Below are 23,940 nucleotides of genomic sequence, written 5' to 3'. Positions count from 1 at the left end.
ATATATATATATATATATATATATATATATATATATATATATATATATATATATAATACATATATGTTATATGTCCATTCACTTGTCCAGTTCTGCTTAATACCATTCAACAATTGCTTTCAGGGAACACCTATTGTTATCTTGAAGAAAAGTCACCTCAATTTACCTTTCTCTCTCTTTCCCCTTCTTCCCCTCTTTCCCCTCCTTCGCTCTTTCCCCTCCCCCCTTTTCCCTCCCTCCCCCTCTTTCCCCTTATCTATTTCCCCTCTCCCCTCTTTTCCCCTTATCCCCTCTTTCCCCTCATTCCCTCTTTCCATTCTTGCACTATGAGAGGATTAAATTTATTACCTTTTGAGTTATCAATCTACGGAGGCAGAAGAACATGGGTAGTACATAGGAAGTGAATGTAGTTCTCTCACTCCTTTTGGTGACATGATATATTCAATGTGAAGCACTTCTGAAAGTTCACATTGATATTTACATTGTCGCCTTCAGAGAGGCTGTAACTTCTGTTATTATTATTATTATTATTATTATTATTATTATTATTATTATTATTATTATTATTATTATTTGCTAAGCTACAATCCTACTAGAAAAGCAGGATGCTATAAGCCTAAGGTCTCCAACAGGGAAAATAACCCAGTCAGGAAAGGTTTACTATACCAGGACTCCACCCACTGAGTTATGAAGTTACCACACTAGAACTAGTCTTAGCTCTACACATCATTCTTTTGATAGGATATGATGGATGTGAACACATTTTTCAGAGTTTGATATGTACACCCATGCCTTCAAGAAGGATAACACACTCTTCCTTTGGTATACTAGACCATCTTTCAAGCCCCTTAGATAGATATGAACGCTTCACATTGGAGTGATTGATAGTTGAACAATATTTTGTTTTGCTGATAGGATACAATGAAATGTAGTCTTCTTTAAGATTTCAGTATATTATTTACATCAAACTCCTGGCCTCTTGTTTACTAGACCCGTTTTAACACTCTAGCTACTAAGCTATGAAGGCACCACGTTGAAATAATTGATATAACAAATGTGAAACACATTATAGGGTTAAACATAACATTACATCACTGCCTTCAGGGAGGATCGAACTCCCGGCCTCTGGTTTACTAGACCAGCGCTCTAGCCACTGAGCTATGAAGGCACCACATTGGAAGTATTTATAGTTTCACATGTTATTCTACTGATAGGATATAACAAATGTGAAACACATTATAGAGTTTAACATAACATTACAACTCTGCCTTCAGGGAGGATTGAACTCCCGGCCTCTGGTTTACTAGACCAGCGCTCTAGCCACTGAGCTATGAAGGCACCACATTGGAAGTATTAATAGTTTCACATGTTATTCTACTGATAGGATATAACAAATGTGAAACACATTATAGGGTTTAACATAATATTACAACACTGCCTTCAGGGAGGATCGAACTCCCGGCCTCTGGTTTACTAGACCAGCGCTCTAGCCACTGAGCTATGAAGGCACCACATTTGATGGATTTATAGTTTCACATCTTATTCTACTGATAGCATATAACAAATGTGAAACACATTATAGAGTTTAACATAACATTACAACACTGCCTTCAGGGAGGATCGAACTCCCGGCCTCTGGTTTACTAGACCAGCGCTCTAGCCACTGAGCTATGAAGGCACCACATTGGAAGTATTAATAGTTTCACATGTTATTCTACTGATAGGATATAACAAATGTGAAACACATTATAGAGTTTAACATAACATTACATCACTGCCTTCAGGGAGGATCGAACTCCCGGCCTCTGGTTTACTAGACCAGCGCTCTAGCCACTGAGCTATGAAGGCACCACATTGGAAGTATTTATAGTTTCACATGTTATTCTACTGATAGCATATAACAAATGTGAAACACATTATAGAGTTTAACATAACATTACAACACTGCCTTCAGGGAGGATCGAACTCCCGGCCTCTGGTTTACTAGACCAGCGCTCTAGCCACTGAGCTATGAAGGCACCACATTGGAAGTATTTATAGTTTCACATGTTATTCTACTGATAGCATATAACAAATGTGAAACACATTATAGAGTTTAACATAACATTACAACACTGCCTTCAGGGAGGATCGAACTCCCGGCCTCTGGTTTACTAGACCAGCGCTCTAGCCAAAGAGCTATGAAGGCACCACATTGGAAGTAATTATAGTTTCACATATTATTCTACTGATAGGATATAACAAATGTGAAACACATTATAGAGTTTAACATAACATTACAACACTGCCTTCAGGGAGGATCGAACTCCCGGCCTCTGGTTTACTAGACCAGCGCTCTAGCCACTGAGCTATGAAGGCACCACATTGGAAGTATTTAAAGTTTCACATGTTATTCTACTGATAGGATATAAAAAATGTGAAACACATTATAGAGTTTAACATAACATTACAACTCTGCCTTCAGGGAGGATCGAACTCCCGGCCTCTGGTTTACTAGACCAGCGCTCTAGCCACTGAGCTATGAAGGCACCACATTGGAAGTATTTAAAGTTTTACTTATTACTCTACTGAGAGGATATAACAAATGTGAAGTACATTATAGAGTTTAACATAACATTACATCTGCCTTCAGGGAGCATCGAACTCCCGGCCTCTGGTTTACTAGACCAGCGCTCTAGCCACTGAGCTATGAAGGCACCACATTGGAAGTATTTATAGTTTCACATGTTATTCTACTGATAGCATATAACAAATGTGAAACACATTATAGGGTTTAACCTAACATTACATCTGCCTTCAGGGAGGATCGAACTCCCGGCCTCTGGTTTACTAGACCAGCGCTCTAGCCACTGAGCTATGAAGGCACCACATTGAAAGTATTTATAGTTTCACATGTTATTCTACTGATAGGATATAAAAAATGTGAAACACATTATAGAGTTTAACATAACATTACAACTCTGCCTTCAGGGAGGATCGAACTCCCGGCCCCTGGTTTACTAGATCAGCGCTCTAGCCACTGAGCTATGAAGGCACCACATTGGAAGTATTTATAGTTTCACATGTTATTCTACTGATAGCATATAACAAATGTGAAACACATTATAGAGTTTAACATAACATTACAACTCTGCCTTCAGGGAGGATCGAATTCCCGGCCTCTGGTTTACTAGACCAGCGCTCTAGCCACTGAGCTATGAAGGCACCACATTGGAAGCATTTAAAGTTTTACTTATTACTCTACTGAGAGGATATAACAAATGTGAAGTACATTATAGAGTTTAACATAACATTACATCTGCCTTCAGGGAGCATCGAACTCCCGGCCTCTGGTTTACTAGACCAGCGCTCTAGCCACTGAGCTATGAAGGCACCACATTGGAAGTATTTATAGTTTCACATGTTATTCTACTGATAGCATATAACAAATGTGAAACACATTATAGAGTTTAACATAACATTACAACTCTGCCTTCAGGGAGGATCGAATTCCCGGCCTCTGGTTTACTAGACCAGCGCTCTAGCCACTGAGCTATGAAGGCACCACATTGGAAGTATTTATAGTTTCACATGTTATTCTACTGATAGGATATAACAAATGTGAAACACATTATAGAGTTTAACATAACATTACAACTCTGCCTTCAGGGAGGATCGAATTCCCGGCCTCTGGTTTACTAGACCAGCGCTCTAGCCACTGAGCTATGAAGGCACCACATTGGAAGTATTTATAGTTTCACATGTTATTCTACTGATAGGATATAACAAATGTGAAACACATTATAGAGTTTAACATAACATTACAACTCTGCCTTTAGGGAGGATCGAACTCCCGGCCTCTGGTTTACTAGACCAGCGCTCTAGCCACTGAGCTATGAAGGCACCACATTGGAAGTATTTATAGTTTCACATGTTATTCTACTGATAGCATATAACAAATGTGAAACACATTATAGAGTTTAACATAACATTACAACTCTGCCTTCAGGGAGGATCGAATTCCCGGCCTCTGGTTTACTAGACCAGCGCTCTAGCCACTGAGCTATGAAGGCACCACATTGGAAGTATTTATAGTTTCACATGTTATTCTACTGATAGGATATAACAAATGTGAAACACATTATAGAGTTTAGCATAACATTACAACTCTGCCTTTAGGGAGGATCGAACTCCCGGCCTCTGGTTTACTAGACCAGCGCTCTAGCCACTGAGCTATGAAGGCACCACATTGGAAGTATTTATAGTTTCAAATGTTATTCTACTGATAGGATATAACAAATGTGAAACACATTATAGAATTTAACATAACATTACAACTCTGCCTTCAGGGAGGATCGAACTCCCGGCCTCTGGTTTACTAGACCAGCGCTCTAGCCACTGAGCTATGAAGGCACCACATTGGGAGTACCTATAGTTTCACATGTTATTCTACTGATAGGATATAACAAATGTGAAACACATTATAGAGTTTAACATAACATTACAACTCTGCCTTCAGGGAGGATCGAACTCCCGGCCTCTGGTTTACTAGACCAGCGCTCTAGCCACTGAGCTATGAAGGCACCACATTGGAAGTATTTATAGTTTCACATGTTATTCTACTGATAGGATATAACAAATCTGAAACACATTATAGAGTTTAACATAACATTACAACTCTGCCTTCAGGGAGGATCGAACTCCCGGCCTCTGGTTTACTAGACCAGCGCTCTAGCCACTGAGCTATGAAGGCACCACATTGGAAGTATTTATAGTTTCACATGTTATTCTACTGATAGGATATAACAAATGTGAAACACATTATAGAGTTTAACATAACATTACAACTCTGCCTTCAGGGAGGATCGAACTCCCGGCCTCTGGTTTACTAGACCAGCGCTCTAGCCACTGAGCTATGAAGGCACCACATTGGAAGTATTTATAGTTTCACATGTTATTCTACTGATAGCATATAACAAATGTGAAACACATTATAGAGTTTAACATAACATTACAACTCTGCCTTCAGGGAGGATCGAATTCCCGGCCTCTGGTTTACTAGACCAGCGCTCTAGCCACTGAGCTATGAAGGCACCACATTGGAAGTATTTATAGTTTCATATGTTATTCTACTGATAGGATATAACAAATGTGAAACACATTATAGAGTTTAACATAACATTACAACTCTGCCTTCAGGGAGGATCCAACTCCCGGCCTCTGGTTTACTAGACCAGCGCTCTAGCCACTGAGCTATGAAGGCACCACATTGGGAGTACCTATAGTTTCACATGTTATTCTACTGATAGGATACAACAAATGTGAAACACATAGGGTTTAACATAACATTACAACACTGCCTTCAGGGAGGATTGCACTCCCGGCCTCTGGTTACTAGACCAGCGCTCTAGCCACTGAGCTATGAAGGCACCACATTGGAAGTATTTATAGTTTCACATGTTATTCTACTGATAGGATATAACAAATGTGAAGTACATTATAGAGTTTAACATAACATTACAACACTGCCTTCAGGGAGGATCGAACTCCCGGCCTCTGGTTTACTAGACCAGCGCTCTAGCCACTGAGCTATGAAGGCACCACATTGGAAGTATTTATAGTTTCACATGTTATTCTACTGATAAGATATAACAAATGTGAAACACATTATAGAGTTTAACATAACATTACAACTCTGCCTTCAGGGAGGATCGAACTCCCGGCCTCTGGTTTACTAGACCAGCGCTCTAGCCACTGAGCTATGAAGGCACCACATTGGAAGTATTTATAGTTTCACATGTTATTCTACTGATAGCATATAACAAATGTGAAACACATTATAGAGTTTAACATAACATTACAACTCTGCCTTCAGGGAGGATCGAACTCCCGGCCTCTGGTTTACTAGACCAGCGCTCTAGCCACTGAGCTATGAAGGCACCACATTGGAAGTATTTATAGTTTCAAATGTTATTCTACTGATAGGATATAACAAATGTGAAACACATTATAGAGTTTAACATAACATTACAACTCTGCCTTCAGGGAGGATCGAACTCCCGGCCTCTGGTTTACTAGACCAGCGCTCTAGCCACTGAGCTATGAAGGCACCACATTGGGAGTACCTATAGTTTCACATGTTATTCTACTGATAGGATATAACAAATGTGAAACACATTATAGAGTTTAACATAACATTACAACTCTGCCTTCAGGGAGGATCGAACTCCCGGCCTCTGGTTTACTAGACCAGCGCTCTAGCCACTGAGCTATGAAGGCACCACATTGGAAGTATTTATAGTTTCACATGTTATTCTACTGATAGGATATAACAAATGTGAAACACATTATAGAGTTTAACATAACATTACAACTCTGCCTTCAGGGAGGATCGAACTCCCGGCCTCTGGTTTACTAGACCAGCGCTCTAGCCACTGAGCTATGAAGGCACCACATTGGAAGTATTTATAGTTTCACATGTTATTCTACTGATAGGATATAACAAATGTGAAACACATTATAGAGTTTAACATAACATTACAACTCTGCCTTCAGGGAGGATCGAACTCCCGGCCTCTGGTTTACTAGACCAGCGCTCTAGCCACTGAGCTATGAAGGCACCACATTGGAAGTATTTATAGTTTCACTTGTTATTCTACTGATAGCATATAACAAATGTGAAACACATTATAGAGTTTAACATAACATTACAACTCTGCCTTCAGGGAGGATCGAATTCCCGGCCTCTGGTTTACTAGACCAGCGCTCTAGCCACTGAGCTATGAAGGCACCACATTGGAAGTATTTATAGTTTCACATGTTATTCTACTGATAGGATATAACAAATGTGAAACACATTATAGAGTTTAACATAACATTACAACTCTGCCTTCAGGGAGGATCGAACTCCCGGCCTCTGGTTTACTAGACCAGCGCTCTAGCCACTGAGCTATGAAGGCGTGGACCACATTGGGAGTACCTATAGTTTCACATGTTATTCTACTGATAGGATACAACAAATGTGAAACACATAGGGTTTAACATAACATTACAACACTGCCTTCAGGGAGGATTGCACTCCCGGCCTCTGGTTTACTAGACTAGCGCTCTAGCCACTGAGCTATGAAGGCACCACATTGGAAGTATTTATAGTTTCACATGTTATTCTACTGATAGGATATAACAAATGTGAAGTACATTATAGAGTTTAACATAACATTACAACACTGCCTTCAGGGAGGATCGAACTCCCGGCCTCTGGTTTACTAGACCAGCGCTCTAGCCACTGAGCTATGAAGGCACCACATTGGAAGTATTTATAGTTTCACATGTTATTTTACTGATAGCATATAACAAATGTGAAACACATTATAGAGTTTAACATAACATTACAACTCTGCCTTCAGGGAGGATCGAACTCCCGGCCTCTGGTTTACTAGACCAGCGCTCTAGCCACTGAGCTATGAAGGCACCACATTGGGAGTACCTATAGTTTCACATGTTATTCTACTGATAGGATACAACAAATGTGAAACACATAGGGTTTAACATAACATTACATCACTGCCTTCAGGGAGGATTGAACTCCCGGCCTCTGGTTTACTAGACCAGCGCTCTAGCCACTGAGCTATGAAGGCACCACATTGGAAGTATTTATAGTTTCACATGTTATTCTACTGATAGCATATAACAAATGTGAAACACATTATACAGTTTAACAAAACATTACAACTCTGCCTTCAGAGAGGATCGAACTCCCGGCCTCTGGTTTACTAGACCAGCGCTCTAGCCACTGAGCTATGAAGGCACCACATTGGAAGTATTTATAGTTTCACATGTTATTCTACTAATAGCATATAACAAATGTGAAACACATTATAGAGTTTAACATAACATTATAACTCTGCCTTCAGGGAGGATCGAACTCCCGGCCTCTGGTTTACTAGACCAGCGCTCTAGCCACTGAGCTATGAAGGCACCACATTGGAACTATTTATAGTTTCACAGGTTATTCTACTGATAGCATATAACAAATGTGAAACACATTATAGAGTTTAACATAACATTACAACACTGCCTTCAGGGAGGATCGAACTCCCGGCCTCTGGTTTACTAGACCAGCGCTCTAGCCACTGAGCTATGAAGGCACCACATTGGGAGTACCTATAGTTTCACATGTTATTCTACTGATAGGATATAACAAATGTGAAACACATTATAGAGTTTAACATAACATTACAACTCTGCCTTCAGGGAGGATCGAACTCCCGGCCTCTGGTTTACTAGACCAGCGCTCTAGCCACTGAGCTATGAAGGCACCACATTGGAAGTATTTATAGTTTCACATGTTATTCTACTGATAGCATATAACAAATGTGAAACACATTATAGAGTTTAACATAACATTACAACTCTGCCTTCAGGGAGGATCGAACTCCCGGCCTCTGGTTTACTAGACCAGCGCTCTAGCCACTGAGCTATGAAGGCACCACATTGGAAGTATTTATAGTTTCACATGTTATTCTACTGATAGGATATAACAAATATGAAACACATTATAGAGTTTAACATAACATTACAACTCTGCCTTCAGGGAGGATCGAACTCCCGGCCTCTGGTTTACTAGACCAGCGCTCTAGCCACTGAGCTATGAAGGCACCACATTGGAAGTATTTATAGTTTCACATGTTATTCTACTGATAGCATATAACAAATGTGAAACACATTATAGAGTTTAACATAACATTACAACACTGCCTTCAGGGAGGATCGAACTCCCGGCCTCTGGTTTACTAGACCAGCGCTCTAGCCACTGAGCTATGAAGGCACTCTACTAACCGCGTGTCACACGATCATACATAGTTCATTTTGTTCTTGTATCATCACTCTCCCCTCGCACTAAAAAGAACCTGAAAAAACATGTCTGTTTTTCTCAATGGTAACGTTGTCGATTTTTTAATATAATATTTCCTGTTGCCTTGAACTTTTGTATATAAAGGAGTGTGTTCAATAATAAACTCATTCAGTTGATTTCATACTGTTTTTGAGTCACAACCTTCTCCTACCCCGTCTCATTGGTGACCCCGGAGCCACTTGCTCCTCCCGCCTCTCACCGTTACTATGACGCCCTCAAAGCATACCTTCTGCAGCAGTACTCGCCGTCGCCAGCCGCCCATATAGCAAAGATTTTTCAGCTCTCTCAACAACCGTTGTGGGACCTAAGGGCTTCGCTCACCCTCGGGAAAAGGACCAGTATCACTCGCCTGCAACCTGCCGCACACGGCTCTCCTCGTGAGGTGAACCTACTTCGTGCCCTTATGGACAGCCACTTCATGACCTTCAAAACCTCCATCAACGCCTCCACTCGTGACGAAGAGGACACCTATTCAACTTCAACCGAAGCTGACGTGAATGCCGTAGGACACACGCCTATGAATGCCGTAGGACACGCACGCTTATGAATGCCGTAGGACACACACACCTATGAATGCCGTAGGACACACGCCTATGAATGCCGTAGGACACACGCCTATGAATGCCATAGGAGACACACCCATGAATGCCATAGGACACACGCCTATGAATGCCATATGAGACACACCCATGAATGCCGTAGGACACACGCCTACCCTGTGACGAGCCGGAGCGTCAACAAAGCCACCCATCATCCACCACTTGCTCGCGCCCCAACCAACGACTTCTACAGCCACTCACTGCCGCTAATCGGCGCAGTTTTTGCTACTACCACTCCAGATTCAGGGCGCCTTATTTAACATGTACAGTATGTCATTTTTAGGGAGGGAGCCATGAACCAACCGTGTGTCACACGATCGTACATAGTTCATTTTGTGCTTGTATCTTTGCTCTCCCCTCGCACTAAAAAGAACCTGAAAAAACATGTCTCTTTTTCTCAATGGTAACGGTGTCGATTTTTTAACATGATATTTCCTGTTGCCTTGAGCTGTCTTTGAGTCACAACCTTCTCTCGGCCCGTCACAGCACCATATTGGGAGTATTTATAGTTTCACATGTTATTCTACTGATAGGATATAACAAGTGTGAAACACATTATAGAGTTTAACATAACATTACAACACTGCCTTCAGGGAGGATCGAACTCCCGGCCTCTGGTTTACTAGACCAGCGCTCTAGCCACTGAGCTATGAAGGCACCACATTGGAAGTATTTATAGTTTCACATGTTATTCTACTGATAGGATATAACAAATGTGAAACACATTATAGAGTTTAACATAACATTACAACACTGCCTTCAGGGAGGATCGAACTCCCGGTCTTTGGTTTACTAGACCAGCGCTCTAGCCACTGAGCTATGAAGGCACCACATTGGATGTATTTATAGTTTCAAATGTTATTCTACTGATAGGATATAACAAATGTGAAACACATTATAGGGTTTAACATAACATTACATCACTGCCTTCAGGGAGGATCGAACTCCCGGCCTCTGGTTTACTAGACCAGCGCTCTAGCCACTGAGCTATGAAGGCACTCTACCAACCGTGTGTCACACGATCGTACATAGTTCATTTTGTGCTTGTATCATCACCCTCCCCTCGCACTAAAAAGAACCTGAAAAAACATGTCTGTTTTTCTCAATGGTAACGTTGTCGATTTTTTAATATATTATTTCCTGTTGCCTTGAACTTTTGTATATAAAGGAGTGTGTTCAATAATAAACTCATTCAGTTGATTTCATACTGTCTTTGAGTCACAACCTTCTCCTACCCCGTCTCATTGGTGACCCTGGAGCGACTTGCTCTTCCCGCCTCTCACCGTTACTATGACGCCCTCAAAGCATACCTTCTGCAGCAGTACTCGCCGTCGCCAGCCGCCCATATAGCAAAGATTTTTCAGCTCTCTCAACAACCGTTGTGGGACCTAAGGGCTTCGCTCACCCTCGGGAAAAGGACCAGTATCACTCGCCTGCAACCTGCCGCACACGGCTCTCCTCGTGAGGTGAACCTACTTCGTGCCCTTATGGACAGCCACTTCATGACCTTCAAAACCTCCATCAACGCCTCCACTCGTGACGAAGAGGACACCTATTCAACTTCAACCGAAGCTGACGTGAATGCCGTAGGACACACGCCTATGAATGCTGTAGGACACGCACGCTTATGAATGCTGTAGGACACGCCTATGAATGCCGTAGGACACACACACCTATGAATGCCGTAGGACACACGCCTATGAATGCCATAGGAGACACACCCATGAATGCCGTAGGACACAAGCCTATGAATGCCATAGGAGACACACCCATGAATGCCGTAGGACACACGCCTACCCTGTGACGAGCCAGAGCGGCAACAAAGCCACCCATCATCCACCACTTGCTCGCGCCCCAACCAACGACTTCTACAGCCACTCACTGCCGCTAATCGGCGCAGTTTTTGCTACTACCACTCCAGATTCAGGGCGCCTTATTTAACATGTACAGTATGTCATTTTTAGGGAGGGAGCCATGAACCAACCGTGTGTCACACGATCGTACATAGTTCATTTTGTGCTTGTATCTTTGCTCTCCCCTCGCACTAAAAAGAACCTGAAAAAACATGTCTCTTTTTCTCAATGGTAACGGTGTCGATTTTTTAACATGATATTTCCTGTTGCCTTGAGCTGTCTTTGAGTCACAACCTTCTCTCGGCCCGTCAGAGCACCATATTGGGAGTATTTATAGTTTCACATGTTATTCTACTGATAGGATATAACAAATGTGAAACACATTATAGAGTTTAACATAACATTACATCACTGCCTTCAGGGAGGATCGAACTCCCGGCCTCTGGTTTACTAGACCAGCGCTCTAGCCACTGAGCTATGAAGGCACCACATTGGAAGTATTTATAGTTTCACATGTTATTCTACTGATAGGATATAACAAATGTGAAACATTATAGGGTTTAACATAACATTACAACACTACCTTCAGGGAGGATCAAGCACTTGGGTTCTGGTTTACTAGACCAGCGCTCTAGCCAATTAGCTATGAAGGCACCACATTGGAAGTAATTATAGTTGATAAGATATAGTAATAGGATGTAGTTGAATGTGATTTACCTGATACAGTTGAATATAAGGTAAATAATATTATATCCAAGGATGAATTAACTCCCCACTAGTGCAATTGTCCTGGGGTTTTGAATGTCTGTATTGATGCAGATTAGAAGTTCTACAACATTTTGTCCTTCTGCTTATAGGATATAATGTATGTTAATTGAGTTGAATATAACGATATATCATTGCCTTTGGGGAAGGATAGGACTAGACCAGCGCTCTTGCCACTGAGCTATAATTAAGGCAATGTAAAAATGGTGTTTAGAAGAGCCAAGTTTTAAACAAGTAGGAGTGATGAAAATATCCGACAGAAAATTAATGGAGTAGCTGGAGTGCTTGAAGGAAAGGGCTCATGAATGCAAGTATACCTACTTGATAACAGCTTTGGTATAGGCATGATGGCACAATTTTGAACGATTTGCAAAAATTCCTAAAGATGTGACATTGGTTTCACAGAGTGAAACACAAAATTCGATCCACTGCCTTCAGGGAGGATCGAACTCCCGGCCTCTGGTTTACTAGACCAGCGCTCTAGCCACTGAGCTATGAAGGCACCATGTTGGAAAGTGTCTCCACTCTAATACATATATTCATTGTTTTATCGGTTATTAAAGAAGTAATTAATAAGTTGATTTAATTAAGTATTTAAGAATTATGGTTTGAATTTCATTGCATATTTTCCATACTAAACACAATGATATTTGCATCACATATTTATCATTCCTCGGTTACCGTCTTCAAATTATACCGCGTTGAATACTGTTCAGTATTATGTATGAAAGTACCCTATGAGTTGATTATCAATAAACTTTATTATTTTTTAAATTTTTTTTATTGTAGTCATACACAGTGCAGTTACTAACTTACTTATCAAATTGTTCTTTAATTCATTTTCAAATTATGTGTCTATCGGGTCTTTCAATTCTTATTCGCTTATTGAATATTTGAAAAGTGTTGGCAATCACATTATGGTTTTCAAATTCATGAAGATTATTTTTTTCAATATTATCATTATTTAGTCAAAACCTATATGGTTCAAGGATTTTTGTATTTTCAGGAAATGATATAATTACATTGAAAGAATTTTGTGTATTTTATTATTATTATCATTATTGTTTTGTTATTATTATTATTATTATTATTATTATTATTATTATTATTTATTACCTTTTTAACGCAATTTTAATGTATTTACTTCCTCAGCAATTAACTTTATTCTCGTATTTATTACGAGTTTAAAGACCTATTTTGAAATTTAGGAAGCAAGTGAAAGTTCATATATTCATATGATCTCCCAAGTTGGGACCAGGGAGCACCAGACAATAGATGTATGACTTTAGAAGGTAGACGAAACTGCCAGATGAGTTTATCGAAGAAAAATGAAACAAACTTTTAATTAATTTGTTTTTTTTTTTAGTTTTTTAATCTTATTTTTAATATGAAATTCCTTTTTTTCAGTAAAACGTGAAAATTATAATAAAAAAAAATGAAAGTAAAAAGATCATTATATAAATGTGGATTACTCTTTCATTAAAAATAAAAAATGAGAATTTGAAATGAAAAATTATTTTTTGTCTTGTTGGTCAAAAAGTAAGAATGAGAAAAATAAGCCTTTAAAATGTGATCAAATTTAATCAATAAATCTAAAAAAAAAAAAAATAGAAAATCGTTTTAAATAATACTAAAAAAACGCATTTAAACTACGTCCTACTATCGTTAGAGGATAGACTTTAGTTAATACCAGCTAATACTCTCTCTCTCTCTCTCTCTCTCTCTCTCTCTCTCTCTCTCTCTCTCTCTCTCTCTCTCTCTCTCTATTTGTCATTTTATAAATTGCATTTTTATTACGTTAATCCTAGAAATGTAGTCGAACTCTTTCAATTAATTTAGTTACGTATATATATATATATATATATATATATATATATATATATATATATATATATATATATATATATATATATTATGCATAGATAGGTAGATAGATAGATAGATAGATGGATAGATATTACCGTGCTCTAATACATCCCTCAGGCATCCAGTCTTCAACCAGTCTTTTAGACTTCCTACGGTATCCCATTAGGGCAGAGACCGTGACTTCACACAAGTAAACATCAATTCAAGGTGTGTAGACCTTGTGTCAATCACCCCTCCCCCCCCCACTATACCACCACTATCAATCCCCCCCCCCCCCCCCATCTCCCCCTCCAACTCACCCATTACCTGGAAACTGATTTTCCGCTTCGAGAGCCTATATCCGTGAACGCTTTCGGAAAGTCTCACACGCCTCAGTAACACCCCCTTGGGATGACAACGCCAGATTTCCGTGTCAAGTAGTACCCAGGACTCTCAGTGGGTCCTGAGGGGCATTTTGGGTATTATGAGAATTAGCAGGGTGTGAGTGATTGGAGGATTACGTAATTTGCGAGTGATCTTTTTTCCGTGTGTTATATGATTTTGTTTCTTTCTGATTACAGATGCTGTGGCTTTTTTTTCACAATACAAAGCTATATATATATATATATATATATATATATATATATATATATATATATATATATATATATATATATATATATATATATACACACACATATATATATGTGTGTGTGTGTGTGTCTGTGTCTGTGTGTGAGGGTTTGCAGGCACGCGTGCGTGTATATGCTAATATACACTTACGTATAACCCCAATACACACATGCAACATCTAATTCCAACGCAAGCTTGAACATCACTTACTTAATTCTTGAAAAAAAGAGAGCTAAAAATAAATTCCTCTTAAAAGTTTCTCTGCAACATATTCCTACTAAACTCCTACGATATTTGCAGAGCCAACATTGTCCGTCACTAAAGGCCTGTGTCATGCAGTCAAACAGGGAAGCGTTTATTTTGACCGTGGTGAGGTTTTCGGGGGGAGAATTGTTAATTTGCCTTCGGATATTTAGCTTTGCTAGCGAAAGTAGAGCCGACAGACGGTTCATAGAGAACTCATCATCATCATCTCCTCCTACGCCTATTGACGCAAAGGCCTCTGGTTAGATTTCACCAGTCGTCTCTTGTCTTGAGCTTTTTAATTCAATACTTCTACATTCATCATCTCCTACTTAGCGATTCATAGTCCTCAGCCATGTAGGCCTGGGTCTTCCAACTCTTCTAGTGCCTTGTGGAGCCCAGCTGAACGTTTGGTTCGTTGGGTCGTTAACTTTTTTATTTCTTTTTTTTTTAAAGTACTGCACAGTACTGTATCAAGTATAGGGTGGTCTAAAAATAAGTCGGTAAAATGATTACATTTATCTTTAGATTACATACACATCGTTTATATTTACTAACACAATTATTGCATTAACAATTAAATTTTATTGTGAACAATAATACAAATCCCTTAAGTTGTATTGTGAACCAAAAATATACTTGTGTTAATATAACCGATACATAAACCTATTCCTTATACGCCTACTGTCTATTTACTGTTGGACCACCCTGTATTTTATAGATGATGTTAGTTCATAGGTTACTTTTAAAGTATATCATAGAGTAGTTTGGTGTGTACTTTTTGTTTTGTTTTAAGTACACTACATTATATTGGCAGATTTTTTGGGAGTACCCATTTTTAAAGTAGTTTATAAATACTTTATTGATTTGATAGTAGAGGCTGTTGACTCGTTAAGTAATTTTTTAAGTAGATTACAGTACTCATTGGTACGTAGAGTACTGTACTAGTATATTTAGAAGCTGTTAGTTCATAGCCTACTTTATTAACTGTTATAGAGTGGGCCGGTTCATAGCGTACCTTTTTTCTTATAGTATAATATTGATGAAAATTGATTCATAATTTTTATTGCTTTAAATACAGATTATTCATTTCCTTATTTCCTTTCCTCATTGTGCTATTTTTCCCAGTTGGAGCCCCTTTTGCTTATAGCATCCTGCTTTTTCAACTAGGGCTGTAGCTTGGCTAGTAATAATAATAATAATAATAATAATAATAATAATAATAATAATAATAATAATAATAATAATAATGCTACTACTTGTGCTAATAATAATGATAATAAAAATAATAATAATAATATTAATAATAATAATAATAATTATATTAATACTAATACTACTACTTATGCTAATAATAATAATAATAACAATAATAATAATAATAATAATAATAATAATAATAATAATAATAATAATAATAATAATAATAGATATATTTTGACTATTTAATATCCCTTTGACAATATCTATTTATTTTACACTTGCTTTCAAATCCCTCTCTTCTTTTCTCCCCAAACTACATTAATATATTTAACAAATAAGGACACAAAGTTAGTCATCAACCCATATGAAATAAAGGGTTCCAGAGGAAGTGATTTCCTCTCAACCCCCCTCCCCCCCCCCCCTCTCTCTCTCTCTCTCTCGCAAACGAGACTGTACGGTCAACGGTTATTGTAAACACCATTAAATTTCTACTTTTACTTCGGCGGCGAGAGCTTCCCCGTCTGCGTCTGTCTGCCCTTCGGCAGAGGCTTTAGGAGGAGGAGGAAAAGGGAAATGGCTCTTTCAGCCCTCCCCCCTCCCCCCTCCCCTTCATTAATCTGACCTCGTTCGTTGAAGTGGCCTAAAAGAAAAGTCTTATCAGATAATTTCACCAATTTTTTTTGTCCTTGATAAACAAGGATTCGTTGATTAAAATCCTACCTATAAATTATTTTTTTATGACTTCTTGAGTATGATTATTATTACTTGCTAAGCTACAACCTTAGTTGGAAAAGCAGGATGTTATAAGCCCAGGGGTCCTAACAGGGGAAAATTACCCAGTGAGGAAAGGAAACAAGGAAAAATAAAATATTTTAAGAACAGTAAATAACATTAAAATGAATATTTCTTATATAAACTATAAATACAACGCCTTCATACAAGTAAAAAGAGAGAAAAAAAACTTCACCTTGTGTATGGGGCGGCAAAAGTCTCAAAAGTGCCGGTGACAAGCCAGCCAAAATAATCACTTCTGGATGACTTTGCAAAAACCCCTCCCAGACAGCTGGCTGGGGTCACAGAGAACGTGGGATGTAAACAATGCTTTAACACATCGTTCTTCTAAAGCGAAAGTCCCTAGTTATAACACGCTGGTCATCGACTTTATCGTCAATGTTGTGAAATCGCTTTCTGCTCTTGCCGAACCCTTTCAGTTGCATACCCCTTATCCCAGGGAACACTTTTAGTCCCCTTTAGCAGCATTACCCTTAATGCAACCACAATTAACTTCCTTGGTTGTTTAGTGATGGGACAAACAAATAGTATGTGGAAGTTGATTTTCGTCTTTCTGGTAGACGAACAATAGAAAGGTTCTGTAAAATAAATCATTTTAATTTTACCCCACTAGAATATATGTAATTTCTATTACATATTTAAAGTTTATATTGGCATGTATACTGATAATATATATTTATATATATATATATATATATATATATATATAATAATAATAATAATAATAATATTAATCTGTATTTCAGCAAAAGCCATATACAGAGTTACAATAGGGGTACAGTGATCTTACACTTTTGACATCGGTAAAAAAAAAAGATGAGATATGCAATAATATCAGTGATATATTATAAACATCAATTAGCAGGTTGACCACAGAGTTCTAATGTCTGGTGATGAAATCACAATAGAATTAACGCTTAACAATGATGATAACATACATATCAGCATACAAAAAGAGAGGGAGAAAAAAAAAATGTATATATATTATATATAATATATATATATAGATATAGATATAGATATAGATATATATATGTATATATATATATATATATATATATGTATGTATATATATAGATATAGATATATATATGTGTATATATAGATATAGATATAGATATATTTATGGGTATATATATATATATATATAATACACACATACATATAAATTAAACTCAGGTGAATAAACGGTCTTCCCGATCCCAACGCCTGGCCATATGGCCGGATTTCTGTAAACCAAATCCATTCATCTACTAACCGTATTTACGTCAGATATGGACTTTTATTAAATTTTCTTCAATGTATGCATAGTATATTAGTATGAGAATTGGTATCCTATTAAACGTTAGGTCCCGTTTCCTTCTTTAAAAAGTTCATGTGATAGATTTAGATATATGGAATTAAAAAATGTTTTTAAATGAGATACACACACGTGTATATATATATATATATATATATGTGTGTGTGTGTGTGTGTGTGTACTGTATGTATATTTATATACATAATGTGTATATCTGAATATATACACTATATATGTATATATAATTCCAAGGGAAAATTAATTTCAGAAAGGAATTTCTGATCGGCAAACAATTTGCGCTCACCAGAATCGAAACTGAGGTGACAATAGAATACTTTACCACAAGGCTGCAAAGATAGATAAGAATTGATTCCAATGCTACCATACATATTCCTGTTAAATCATATTTTGCACTTGGAATCGGAAAACTCATCTCTACCATTATAGGCCTAAGGGTGAGCTTGTAACACTTGGCTGATAATTTTATCAATAAGAGTTTTCCAAAACCGAGGGAATAGTCGACTGCTAATGTCCTTGGAATTACTACATGCAGTATGCTACGTTGGGGACAGTGTAGCTGGAATACAAAGTATGGTTATAATGACCAAAAAATCAGTTTCTTGAACAACGGTGTCAGAGGTTGATGTTTAAATGAGGAATAAGGAATTTAATAAACTGCAAAGCTTTTTTCAACAATTCAAGATAAAATTCCACTACAGAAGATCAATTTTGAAAGAATTACTCGAAACATTGCAGAGTAAAAGAAAAATAAATTAGAATATTTCACTAGTATATACAGGTTTCCAAAAATTTAATTTCTCAGCAAACCGATTTTTTAGTGCAAATTAAGAAGTGGTAAACCAGATAAGTTTCTCAACAGTAATTGACTGTTAAATATTACACATACAATTCTAAAAGATTCATTGTCAATTAAAAGGTTTAAATTTGGAAAGTCCAAATTTCTACACCAACTAACAATCATACTATTGAGTTTCTTTAAGTTCAATTTCATCCCTATAATTTGCAGTACGCAACACTTTTAGCTAGATCTCTTATAAGATATTCAGCAACTTCGTGGCTACAGTCAAGAACTGGTGTAAAGGAGAGTAGCATCATCTGCATGAGCAACGTGATTGTTTCCACGACCTGATATATGTACCTTGTGTTATTAAACAAAAAAAAAAGTAAAGGACCAACAACCCCAGAGATTACTTTCTTGTAATCTCTATGGTGTCCACCAACAACTAGCCGCTGTAATCTATAGATCTAACTTGATGAAACCCCACCAATAGAAAAAAAAAAAAAAAAAAAAAAGTTCTCAAAAGGAGCCTCTCCCGATATATCACCTTTTGTATCCCTGATTACTCCTCGTGTAATGTAATTACTCCTTGAATCGATGTGGTTATTCCTCCATTCATCATAATTACTCCTTGAATGGATGAAATCACTCCACTAAGCAATCTAATTAGTTCTCAAATCAGTGTTTGTTGAATCAAATAAGTAGAATTACCAGTCAGTTCAATATATAGAAGATAGGTGTGTGTGTGTGTTAGATATATACATACTCATATATGTATATATATACATATATATATATATATATATATATGTGTGTGTGTGTGTGTGTGTGTGTATGTATATAATATACATATATACACATACTCATATATATGTCAAGATCTTGTTGTCAGTTAGCAGAAAAGTTAGGAAAGGAAGGATTTTCTGAATCGGGAAAGACATGGAAAGGAGAGGGGGTGGGTGGATAGTGTTGCGCCGGAAGATAAATTTATAGGCTTAGATAAATCTATCAATCACCGGTCCACTTGAAAACGGGTAATGTATGCTAATGGAGGCACTTGCATAATTGTGGCCATTAATCATTCAAAGGGCCATAATGGATTCGGCGATGCTTTCTTTCACTTGGACGAGATTTTTTATTTTTATTTTTGGTAACGATCTAAGCGTCGAAGGAGGGTTTTATTTCTCTCTCTCTCTCTCTCTCTCTCTCTCTCTCTCTCTCTCTCTCTCTCGTTGATGTTTTTATGCAATCTAGACCCGCGTCTTTTTTACCGTTCTTGGGATAGAGGAGCTAATGTGGACCTCTGGACTCTTGACATACCACCAGATGCTGTCACATCTTTCTGTGCTGGCAATAAGGCCACCACAATCCCCCCTAACCCATTCCACCGAATTTCCACGTCCTATCGTCTTATCCTTGCTTGAATTGTTACGTTTGATAAAGAGAGCACTATTTTTTTTTCTCTCCATAATAATTCTTTCCCCCCCCTCTCCCCTCCCCCCCAGTCGTCCTTTTCTTACCCCTACCCCACTTCTTACCCCTTTACACAACTTCTCTTTCCTCAAGCCTTTTTCTTATTCTCTCAATTCCTTTTTTTTATTTGTTTATATTTTAACTTTCCCCTTTACACAGTAAGATTTAGAACCAGTCAGCCATATTATTATTATTATTATTATTATTATTATTATTATTATTATTATTATTATTGTTGTTGTTGTTAATATCATTATTATTATTACCATCATTATTATTCCCTGACTTCCTACATTATTTCATTTTTAACTTCCCCCTTGCACATTAAGATTCAGAACCATTAAGGGCATATTATTATCATCATCATCATCATCATCATTATCATTATTATTATTATTATTGTTTGTTGTTGTTGTTGTTGTTGTTGTTATTATTAGTGTTATTATTATTATCATTATTATTATTTTATTATTATTATTATTATTCTCTCACTTCCTACATTTAATCATTTTAAATTCCCCCCCGTACACAGTACGGTTCAGAACCAGTCAGGCATATTTATTATTATTATTATTATTATTATTATTAGTAGTAGTAGTAGTAGTAGTAGTAGTATTGCTATTAATATTAATGTTATTAATATTATTATTATTATTATTATTATTATTATTATTTATTATTGTTGTTGTTGTTGTTGTTGTTAATATTATTGTTATTAATATTATTATTATTGTTTATTATTATTATCAGTATATGGAAACAATATCTACGTTGGTTGGTATTCCAGTTTGGTCATTACAATTATAAACATATTTATGATTATTAATTTTAGCACCACTCTTATTTTCATTCCGCCATCCAATTATAATAGTTAGTATTATTACTATGGTCGATGTTCTTCTTGTTTATTTTTTCTATTTCTGTCTATTACCAGACATGAAACCTTTCTTAGAGGTCGTAATTAATTGCATTTTTATTAACTCCATTAATTGCTATTTACAGCTTATTAAATATTGTATATGTGTCATTAGTGTTTTTATTGGACAACAGCTGTAGAAACTCCTATTTGTTCCAAGAAGATAAATCATTGGCAGTTTTTCTTTCTCTATTTTTCTTTATGTTTGAGACATCAAATGTGCCAGTATATATATATATATATATATATACGCATTCTTCCGATGTTGGGTGAATTAATTCAATTTGATAATTAAATTGATGCATAACTGAAGATAATTTTATTCTCTCTCTCTCTCTCTCTCTCTCTCTCTCTCTCTCTCTTTATATATATATATATATATATATATATTTATGTACATACACACGGACACATACACTTACATATACAAATGTGTGTGTTGTGTATGATTCAACAGTAAACAATTTTGGCAAACAGAATTTGTTCCAGTGAAAAACAGTCTCTGGTTTCCGATTTATGAATGAGCCCGTATGCCAAAAAATCTACTTCAACTTAACTCCTCTCCATATTTTACCATAGCGGCATATACACCCATCGCCTCCATTTTGCACGGGCTCTCTAGATCCATGACGATTACGGCCCTTCCTATCTAATACTTTTGCTAACCCGCTTCCAGACGGTCCCATGTGTAATGGTTAGCAACTTTGGACTCTGAATCCAACAATCCGAGTTCGAGTCTCGGTGGGACCTTGGAAAGGTTTTCGTTTTCGTCGCCGGAGTCTCGTGCGTAGATTGATATCCTTCCCTCGTGGTAAGAGGTTCGAATCCCTTGTCAGGACAGAATAACACTGAGATTAAAATTTATTTATTCTGAGTTTTATTCTACAATCGGCGTCCAAATTGAAGCAACAAATTTTAGGGGATTTCATTCGAAATTCACTAACTGGCAACTACATCGCGTATATCAATAACTTATATTTCTTATACATTGAAAGCTCTGTCAAAGAAAATAATGCTAACATATGTTGATTTATCTGTAGTTTCTTAGTACAATTCAACAAACGTACATATGTATTTATACATAGAATCCTTAAGAATATGTTAAGAAACCTGATTGCCGTATTTAATGACTCCAACCAACCCTAAAAGGGAAAATGGCCCTTACACACAAACACACGCAGACACACATCTATACATATATGTATGTATGTGTGTATGTATGTATGTATATATATATATATATATATATGTATGTGTGTGTGTGTGTGTTTATATATATATATATATATATATATGTATATATGTGTATATATAATATATGTATATATAAACACACACACATATATATATCATATATATATTTGTGTGTGCGTGTTTATATATATATATGTATAATATATATATATATATATATATATTATGAGAGAGAGAGAGAGAGAGAGAGAGAGAGAGAGAGAGAGAGAGAGAAGAATGCAAGCGCCCTACTCCTCCCAGCCGAAATTCCCTCTCTCCCTATTTGCAGGGAAATGTATTTGTCTCATTACAATGCATGAGGCTGCAATTTTGCTATAGAAGAGTCACCCGCAACTGATTATAATGGAGAAGGTAATTAAGATCTCTCTCTCTCTCTCTCTCCTCTCTCCTCTCTCTCTCTCTCTCTCTGTTTGAGATGATTAGTTATGTCGCCCATAATGACTCCCCAAGATTTGATTATATAGAGTAGATATATATATATATATATATATACATATATGAAATTTCATAAATCTTTCTTTCAATAAAGTTGATCCAAGCAAGCACGCCAAAGGGTTTTTTTTTTCTTTTTCTTTTTTTTTTATATAAAAGTATGTAAGTCATCGAAGCTGCCAAATAATTTAAACAAAATTCTTCAGAAATGTTAAAAAAAAAAAAAAAAAGGATGTAACTGGAATAGACAGAAGGTCCTTCAATGTATATTTCAAATGACATTATGGTCTGCAGATAGATATATTGCATTTTTTCAAACTTTGCTTACAGCGTTTTGCTATGATAAACAGCTTTTCTGGGAGAAGGACACTCTAAAATCAAACCATTGTTCTCTAGTCTTGGGTAGTGCCATAGCCTTTGTACCGTTGTCTTACATTGTCTTGGGGTAGAGTTCTCATGCTTGAGGGTACACTCCGGCACGCTATTCTATCTTATTTTTCTTCCTCTTGTTATTTTGAAGTTTTCATTTATGGAAGATTTATCTTAATGTTGTTACTCTTCTTAAAATATTTTATTTTTCTTTTTTTCCTTTCCTCACTGGGCTATTTTCTCCGTTGGAGCCCTTGACCTTATAGCATCCATGCTTTTCCAAGTAGGGTTGTAGCTTGGCAAGTAATAGTAATAATAATAACAATAATGATAATGATGATAATAATAATAATAATATCGCTTTCTCTTCTCTTATATGTCAAAATCTTTCAGTTTCTTTTCTCAGTGTCTATATCTTGTTTGTGTTAGTAGAATATAGGCCCACGCCAAGCTACCAAATTCTGTTCCTCCTTCTCGCACTGGTGTCAAGTTAGGTTAACCTAAAATAACTTGTGGGATTATACTAATAATCTTATCTTTTGGTTAGAATAGTTTACAATGACAGTTTGTA

General features: G+C 36.9%; 49 non-coding genes across 49 annotated transcripts; all 49 read right to left on the bottom strand.

Annotated features, from left to right (window-relative positions):
- Nucleotides 1-1,095: 1,095 nt before the first annotated feature.
- Nucleotides 1,096-1,168, bottom strand: TRNAT-AGU (transfer RNA threonine (anticodon AGU)). The gene has a single exon. It is a non-coding gene; the product is annotated as a tRNA-Thr (tRNA).
- A 97-nt stretch (nucleotides 1,169-1,265) lies between these two features.
- TRNAT-AGU (transfer RNA threonine (anticodon AGU)) lies at nucleotides 1,266-1,338 on the bottom strand. Its single transcript has one exon. It is a non-coding gene; the product is annotated as a tRNA-Thr (tRNA).
- Nucleotides 1,339-1,435: 97 nt separating this feature from the next.
- Nucleotides 1,436-1,508, bottom strand: TRNAT-AGU (transfer RNA threonine (anticodon AGU)). Its single transcript has one exon. It is a non-coding gene; the product is annotated as a tRNA-Thr (tRNA).
- Nucleotides 1,509-1,605: 97 nt separating this feature from the next.
- On the bottom strand, nucleotides 1,606-1,678 carry TRNAT-AGU (transfer RNA threonine (anticodon AGU)). Its single transcript has one exon. It is a non-coding gene; the product is annotated as a tRNA-Thr (tRNA).
- Nucleotides 1,679-1,775: 97 nt separating this feature from the next.
- Nucleotides 1,776-1,848, bottom strand: TRNAT-AGU (transfer RNA threonine (anticodon AGU)). Its single transcript has one exon. It is a non-coding gene; the product is annotated as a tRNA-Thr (tRNA).
- Nucleotides 1,849-1,945: 97 nt separating this feature from the next.
- On the bottom strand, nucleotides 1,946-2,018 carry TRNAT-AGU (transfer RNA threonine (anticodon AGU)). The gene has a single exon. It is a non-coding gene; the product is annotated as a tRNA-Thr (tRNA).
- A 97-nt stretch (nucleotides 2,019-2,115) lies between these two features.
- On the bottom strand, nucleotides 2,116-2,188 carry TRNAT-AGU (transfer RNA threonine (anticodon AGU)). Its single transcript has one exon. It is a non-coding gene; the product is annotated as a tRNA-Thr (tRNA).
- A 97-nt stretch (nucleotides 2,189-2,285) lies between these two features.
- Nucleotides 2,286-2,358, bottom strand: TRNAT-AGU (transfer RNA threonine (anticodon AGU)). Its single transcript has one exon. It is a non-coding gene; the product is annotated as a tRNA-Thr (tRNA).
- Nucleotides 2,359-2,455: 97 nt separating this feature from the next.
- Nucleotides 2,456-2,528, bottom strand: TRNAT-AGU (transfer RNA threonine (anticodon AGU)). Its single transcript has one exon. It is a non-coding gene; the product is annotated as a tRNA-Thr (tRNA).
- Nucleotides 2,529-2,623: 95 nt separating this feature from the next.
- On the bottom strand, nucleotides 2,624-2,696 carry TRNAT-AGU (transfer RNA threonine (anticodon AGU)). The gene has a single exon. It is a non-coding gene; the product is annotated as a tRNA-Thr (tRNA).
- Nucleotides 2,697-2,791: 95 nt separating this feature from the next.
- TRNAT-AGU (transfer RNA threonine (anticodon AGU)) lies at nucleotides 2,792-2,864 on the bottom strand. The gene has a single exon. It is a non-coding gene; the product is annotated as a tRNA-Thr (tRNA).
- A 97-nt stretch (nucleotides 2,865-2,961) lies between these two features.
- On the bottom strand, nucleotides 2,962-3,034 carry TRNAT-AGU (transfer RNA threonine (anticodon AGU)). The gene has a single exon. It is a non-coding gene; the product is annotated as a tRNA-Thr (tRNA).
- A 97-nt stretch (nucleotides 3,035-3,131) lies between these two features.
- On the bottom strand, nucleotides 3,132-3,204 carry TRNAT-AGU (transfer RNA threonine (anticodon AGU)). Its single transcript has one exon. It is a non-coding gene; the product is annotated as a tRNA-Thr (tRNA).
- A 95-nt stretch (nucleotides 3,205-3,299) lies between these two features.
- Nucleotides 3,300-3,372, bottom strand: TRNAT-AGU (transfer RNA threonine (anticodon AGU)). Its single transcript has one exon. It is a non-coding gene; the product is annotated as a tRNA-Thr (tRNA).
- Nucleotides 3,373-3,469: 97 nt separating this feature from the next.
- TRNAT-AGU (transfer RNA threonine (anticodon AGU)) lies at nucleotides 3,470-3,542 on the bottom strand. The gene has a single exon. It is a non-coding gene; the product is annotated as a tRNA-Thr (tRNA).
- A 97-nt stretch (nucleotides 3,543-3,639) lies between these two features.
- On the bottom strand, nucleotides 3,640-3,712 carry TRNAT-AGU (transfer RNA threonine (anticodon AGU)). The gene has a single exon. It is a non-coding gene; the product is annotated as a tRNA-Thr (tRNA).
- A 97-nt stretch (nucleotides 3,713-3,809) lies between these two features.
- On the bottom strand, nucleotides 3,810-3,882 carry TRNAT-AGU (transfer RNA threonine (anticodon AGU)). Its single transcript has one exon. It is a non-coding gene; the product is annotated as a tRNA-Thr (tRNA).
- A 97-nt stretch (nucleotides 3,883-3,979) lies between these two features.
- TRNAT-AGU (transfer RNA threonine (anticodon AGU)) lies at nucleotides 3,980-4,052 on the bottom strand. The gene has a single exon. It is a non-coding gene; the product is annotated as a tRNA-Thr (tRNA).
- Nucleotides 4,053-4,149: 97 nt separating this feature from the next.
- On the bottom strand, nucleotides 4,150-4,222 carry TRNAT-AGU (transfer RNA threonine (anticodon AGU)). The gene has a single exon. It is a non-coding gene; the product is annotated as a tRNA-Thr (tRNA).
- A 97-nt stretch (nucleotides 4,223-4,319) lies between these two features.
- On the bottom strand, nucleotides 4,320-4,392 carry TRNAT-AGU (transfer RNA threonine (anticodon AGU)). The gene has a single exon. It is a non-coding gene; the product is annotated as a tRNA-Thr (tRNA).
- Nucleotides 4,393-4,489: 97 nt separating this feature from the next.
- Nucleotides 4,490-4,562, bottom strand: TRNAT-AGU (transfer RNA threonine (anticodon AGU)). The gene has a single exon. It is a non-coding gene; the product is annotated as a tRNA-Thr (tRNA).
- Nucleotides 4,563-4,659: 97 nt separating this feature from the next.
- TRNAT-AGU (transfer RNA threonine (anticodon AGU)) lies at nucleotides 4,660-4,732 on the bottom strand. Its single transcript has one exon. It is a non-coding gene; the product is annotated as a tRNA-Thr (tRNA).
- Nucleotides 4,733-4,829: 97 nt separating this feature from the next.
- TRNAT-AGU (transfer RNA threonine (anticodon AGU)) lies at nucleotides 4,830-4,902 on the bottom strand. Its single transcript has one exon. It is a non-coding gene; the product is annotated as a tRNA-Thr (tRNA).
- Nucleotides 4,903-4,999: 97 nt separating this feature from the next.
- Nucleotides 5,000-5,072, bottom strand: TRNAT-AGU (transfer RNA threonine (anticodon AGU)). The gene has a single exon. It is a non-coding gene; the product is annotated as a tRNA-Thr (tRNA).
- Nucleotides 5,073-5,169: 97 nt separating this feature from the next.
- TRNAT-AGU (transfer RNA threonine (anticodon AGU)) lies at nucleotides 5,170-5,242 on the bottom strand. The gene has a single exon. It is a non-coding gene; the product is annotated as a tRNA-Thr (tRNA).
- A 263-nt stretch (nucleotides 5,243-5,505) lies between these two features.
- Nucleotides 5,506-5,578, bottom strand: TRNAT-AGU (transfer RNA threonine (anticodon AGU)). Its single transcript has one exon. It is a non-coding gene; the product is annotated as a tRNA-Thr (tRNA).
- Nucleotides 5,579-5,675: 97 nt separating this feature from the next.
- Nucleotides 5,676-5,748, bottom strand: TRNAT-AGU (transfer RNA threonine (anticodon AGU)). The gene has a single exon. It is a non-coding gene; the product is annotated as a tRNA-Thr (tRNA).
- Nucleotides 5,749-5,845: 97 nt separating this feature from the next.
- On the bottom strand, nucleotides 5,846-5,918 carry TRNAT-AGU (transfer RNA threonine (anticodon AGU)). The gene has a single exon. It is a non-coding gene; the product is annotated as a tRNA-Thr (tRNA).
- A 97-nt stretch (nucleotides 5,919-6,015) lies between these two features.
- Nucleotides 6,016-6,088, bottom strand: TRNAT-AGU (transfer RNA threonine (anticodon AGU)). Its single transcript has one exon. It is a non-coding gene; the product is annotated as a tRNA-Thr (tRNA).
- A 97-nt stretch (nucleotides 6,089-6,185) lies between these two features.
- Nucleotides 6,186-6,258, bottom strand: TRNAT-AGU (transfer RNA threonine (anticodon AGU)). The gene has a single exon. It is a non-coding gene; the product is annotated as a tRNA-Thr (tRNA).
- Nucleotides 6,259-6,355: 97 nt separating this feature from the next.
- On the bottom strand, nucleotides 6,356-6,428 carry TRNAT-AGU (transfer RNA threonine (anticodon AGU)). The gene has a single exon. It is a non-coding gene; the product is annotated as a tRNA-Thr (tRNA).
- A 97-nt stretch (nucleotides 6,429-6,525) lies between these two features.
- On the bottom strand, nucleotides 6,526-6,598 carry TRNAT-AGU (transfer RNA threonine (anticodon AGU)). The gene has a single exon. It is a non-coding gene; the product is annotated as a tRNA-Thr (tRNA).
- Nucleotides 6,599-6,695: 97 nt separating this feature from the next.
- TRNAT-AGU (transfer RNA threonine (anticodon AGU)) lies at nucleotides 6,696-6,768 on the bottom strand. The gene has a single exon. It is a non-coding gene; the product is annotated as a tRNA-Thr (tRNA).
- A 97-nt stretch (nucleotides 6,769-6,865) lies between these two features.
- TRNAT-AGU (transfer RNA threonine (anticodon AGU)) lies at nucleotides 6,866-6,938 on the bottom strand. Its single transcript has one exon. It is a non-coding gene; the product is annotated as a tRNA-Thr (tRNA).
- A 268-nt stretch (nucleotides 6,939-7,206) lies between these two features.
- On the bottom strand, nucleotides 7,207-7,279 carry TRNAT-AGU (transfer RNA threonine (anticodon AGU)). Its single transcript has one exon. It is a non-coding gene; the product is annotated as a tRNA-Thr (tRNA).
- Nucleotides 7,280-7,376: 97 nt separating this feature from the next.
- On the bottom strand, nucleotides 7,377-7,449 carry TRNAT-AGU (transfer RNA threonine (anticodon AGU)). The gene has a single exon. It is a non-coding gene; the product is annotated as a tRNA-Thr (tRNA).
- A 94-nt stretch (nucleotides 7,450-7,543) lies between these two features.
- Nucleotides 7,544-7,616, bottom strand: TRNAT-AGU (transfer RNA threonine (anticodon AGU)). Its single transcript has one exon. It is a non-coding gene; the product is annotated as a tRNA-Thr (tRNA).
- Nucleotides 7,617-7,713: 97 nt separating this feature from the next.
- TRNAT-AGU (transfer RNA threonine (anticodon AGU)) lies at nucleotides 7,714-7,786 on the bottom strand. Its single transcript has one exon. It is a non-coding gene; the product is annotated as a tRNA-Thr (tRNA).
- A 97-nt stretch (nucleotides 7,787-7,883) lies between these two features.
- Nucleotides 7,884-7,956, bottom strand: TRNAT-AGU (transfer RNA threonine (anticodon AGU)). The gene has a single exon. It is a non-coding gene; the product is annotated as a tRNA-Thr (tRNA).
- Nucleotides 7,957-8,053: 97 nt separating this feature from the next.
- Nucleotides 8,054-8,126, bottom strand: TRNAT-AGU (transfer RNA threonine (anticodon AGU)). The gene has a single exon. It is a non-coding gene; the product is annotated as a tRNA-Thr (tRNA).
- A 97-nt stretch (nucleotides 8,127-8,223) lies between these two features.
- On the bottom strand, nucleotides 8,224-8,296 carry TRNAT-AGU (transfer RNA threonine (anticodon AGU)). Its single transcript has one exon. It is a non-coding gene; the product is annotated as a tRNA-Thr (tRNA).
- Nucleotides 8,297-8,393: 97 nt separating this feature from the next.
- On the bottom strand, nucleotides 8,394-8,466 carry TRNAT-AGU (transfer RNA threonine (anticodon AGU)). The gene has a single exon. It is a non-coding gene; the product is annotated as a tRNA-Thr (tRNA).
- Nucleotides 8,467-8,563: 97 nt separating this feature from the next.
- On the bottom strand, nucleotides 8,564-8,636 carry TRNAT-AGU (transfer RNA threonine (anticodon AGU)). Its single transcript has one exon. It is a non-coding gene; the product is annotated as a tRNA-Thr (tRNA).
- A 97-nt stretch (nucleotides 8,637-8,733) lies between these two features.
- On the bottom strand, nucleotides 8,734-8,806 carry TRNAT-AGU (transfer RNA threonine (anticodon AGU)). The gene has a single exon. It is a non-coding gene; the product is annotated as a tRNA-Thr (tRNA).
- A 1,270-nt stretch (nucleotides 8,807-10,076) lies between these two features.
- TRNAT-AGU (transfer RNA threonine (anticodon AGU)) lies at nucleotides 10,077-10,149 on the bottom strand. The gene has a single exon. It is a non-coding gene; the product is annotated as a tRNA-Thr (tRNA).
- A 97-nt stretch (nucleotides 10,150-10,246) lies between these two features.
- Nucleotides 10,247-10,319, bottom strand: TRNAT-AGU (transfer RNA threonine (anticodon AGU)). Its single transcript has one exon. It is a non-coding gene; the product is annotated as a tRNA-Thr (tRNA).
- Nucleotides 10,320-10,416: 97 nt separating this feature from the next.
- On the bottom strand, nucleotides 10,417-10,489 carry TRNAT-AGU (transfer RNA threonine (anticodon AGU)). The gene has a single exon. It is a non-coding gene; the product is annotated as a tRNA-Thr (tRNA).
- A 1,268-nt stretch (nucleotides 10,490-11,757) lies between these two features.
- Nucleotides 11,758-11,830, bottom strand: TRNAT-AGU (transfer RNA threonine (anticodon AGU)). The gene has a single exon. It is a non-coding gene; the product is annotated as a tRNA-Thr (tRNA).
- Nucleotides 11,831-12,539: 709 nt separating this feature from the next.
- On the bottom strand, nucleotides 12,540-12,612 carry TRNAT-AGU (transfer RNA threonine (anticodon AGU)). Its single transcript has one exon. It is a non-coding gene; the product is annotated as a tRNA-Thr (tRNA).
- Nucleotides 12,613-23,940: the final 11,328 nt, after the last annotated feature.

This window comes from Palaemon carinicauda, chromosome 10, assembly GCF_036898095.1.
Source record: "Palaemon carinicauda isolate YSFRI2023 chromosome 10, ASM3689809v2, whole genome shotgun sequence".
Lineage (NCBI taxonomy): Eukaryota > Metazoa > Arthropoda > Malacostraca > Decapoda > Palaemonidae > Palaemon > Palaemon carinicauda.
Note: the sequence above shows the minus strand (reverse complement) of the source record. Positions and strands in the feature narration are given on the sequence as shown.